The following is a 2,500-nucleotide window of genomic DNA, read 5'->3' as shown; positions in this document are numbered from 1 at the left end:
GAGCATGGCATTAACAACTGGATGAGCGCTCTCCACCTCCTAAACAGTAGCAGTCAGTGCGTCGATATTTCGTGGTAAAATTACAGGAACGGGATGTATTATGTCAGTTTCTGGTTTCCACTCTTCCAATAGCACTGTCAATAAGATCAGACAGCAATGTTTTGAAAGCCTTCTTTCTGAGCATTTATTTTTTTAATAGCCCTTAACAGTCGCAGGTATTCTATCATCAACAATCTGTTCATTTATTTTATTTTTTCAGTAATTTAAAGCCCTCTTAAAATCTAATCTAGACGGCACCATGCACATGTATAGGGGACCCGACTTAGTTTGTCGCAGGCGCGCCACTTCACATAGTTGCTCCTTGCCTCACAGTGGCGTTCCAGCATGAGTGTAGCGAATCGACGCTGCAATCTGCAGCTCCGCGTAGTTCCTCAGGTTGGGCCACACAGGCCCACAGCCTTGTCCTCGCACCTCACTATCAGCCACTTTTCGATAACTTAATGTCTCCCTCATAATTCGCTCATTGTACCGCAGGCTCCCCTACTTCCCGGAAAGCTGACACAGCTTAAGAGTAATTAAGTTACAGCTAAAGATCAGCATCCCTCGATCCTCCGACTGACCTTGACAAGCTGCGGTAACACAAGACCTGCCCAAGCCTTCGCCGACGGGGAGCCTTCCCGGCTTCATCAGCCAGCCATACCAGTGGGAAATCAAACTCCAATCACTCCACAAAGAGATAATAGACACAAGTCAAATGGCAGATGTAAACCTACAGTGACAAAAGCAAAGGCCATTCACTCACTCAGTGGAGGGGGAGGACCTGTAGCAGCATGACCCCACAAACTGCAGCTCAGCATATTTCCCCAGGTTAGATCACACAAGTTCACAGCCTTGTCCTCGTATCTCACCATCAGCCGCTTCTCAATGACACAATGCCGAGACCTGATTGGATGACATGTACACCGCACGGCTTGCTCATTGGACCATAGGCTCCCCTCGTTCCCGGATGGCTGACATGGCTTAACAGTACTGAAGCTCCAGCATCGCCCGATCCTTCAACTCAAGTCGGAGCACCCAGTCAATGCGAACAGGGTGACGATCATAGCAACCTGAATTTAAAAGTGTCGCAGAGCCACCTTGGTCTGCCGAGGCCTCAGCCGCGCCGCGATCTTTCGCTGCTATTCTCTGCCCTCTTAATAAAGTAACTGTTTAGTAAAATACCTCTGCCTTCAGAGTGTTTTTGCTTAGCCACTGCCTTCAGCGTTTTTTTTTTTTTTTTACTACTTTAACGGTGCCAAGGGTAAACTACACCTCTCCCTAGACTCGCAGCTCTCTTTATCACAGGGAAACCTGTATAGGAAGGCCCAGCAGTCTGAGACAACCTTTAGGTGTGCTTTCTCTCCCTCTAAACGTCTTCACCTTCTTATGGCCACCTAGACCTACATAAACTCTCTCTGGTTTTGGTATTCGTCTGGGTGGTCTGCTCTCATATACTGTCCCTTTCTAGCAAGGTTTAGCAGCAAGGGAGTAGCCCACCACAAAAACTCTAGTGTGCTGGAGAACGCTGCCAGGCTGTCACTAGGGGGGGGGTCGAGTGCAGGACCTCTACTTTTCCCTTTCCTCTCATCTCTCTTTAATCACCCTCATCTCCCTCTCACCTCACCCCTGCTCACCACATGTTATAATAATGGTGAAAGTCAAAATCACCTGTCGTGGTGGTCCCAGCCCCAGTCGCCGTGACACCCTAGCCAAGGCTCTCTTTGAGGCCAATGTCAGAGTACTTCGGTACTATAAAATTCATGATGGATATCTGTCTATTGTTGAAGACGACGACCACGCCGAACGACTCTTTTCCGCGGAAATAGTCGCTTCCCTCGAGAAGGACATGAAAGCAAAACTAACTCTGGTTTTCAAAAAATGCGACAGACAGGTCGTAAATGAAAATTAATCCACCATTGCTGACAAGATCATGACAACTGCTCCATGATCTCATGTTGAACATGTCTTCGTGCTGAAGACACACCGTGATGAAAGTCGGATTCACTGACCGCCTGTCTGCCAAGAATATAAAGGAGAAAGGCATCTACCTCTTCAACCTTTTCATTACCCCCTGGCAAATCGAGTTTGAACGATTCACTCCCGTAAGGCAGTGTATGAACTATTATGGCTATGGCCACCTGAAGGGCCAATGTAAGGAAGAAAAGGAAGCCTCAGGCTGCGTTTATCTATTTATTTAACTTATGTTGTCTGTTTTAGTTCCATCACCTTATCACCCCCTTATTATGTGTTATTTTACTCATGCTCTCCTTTGGCCCCCTCCAACCTTGCAAGTCAGACCTAATTGTCGATGCTTTTACTCCCCCAACAGATGAAAAACCAAACACTTGATTCGGTTTCTATTGACTCACGCAATTATCACCCATATCACCACATCATGTCATCTTCACCCCTTTCCTCTCTCCTATCCTTTAGTGCTCTTCCCCTTCGTCATCCATTTGTT

The sequence above is a fragment of the Penaeus vannamei genome, chromosome 5, assembly GCF_042767895.1.
Source record: "Penaeus vannamei isolate JL-2024 chromosome 5, ASM4276789v1, whole genome shotgun sequence".
NCBI lineage: Eukaryota > Metazoa > Arthropoda > Malacostraca > Decapoda > Penaeidae > Penaeus > Penaeus vannamei.
The sequence above is the reverse complement of the archived record's forward strand: the minus strand, read 5'-3'. Positions refer to the sequence as shown.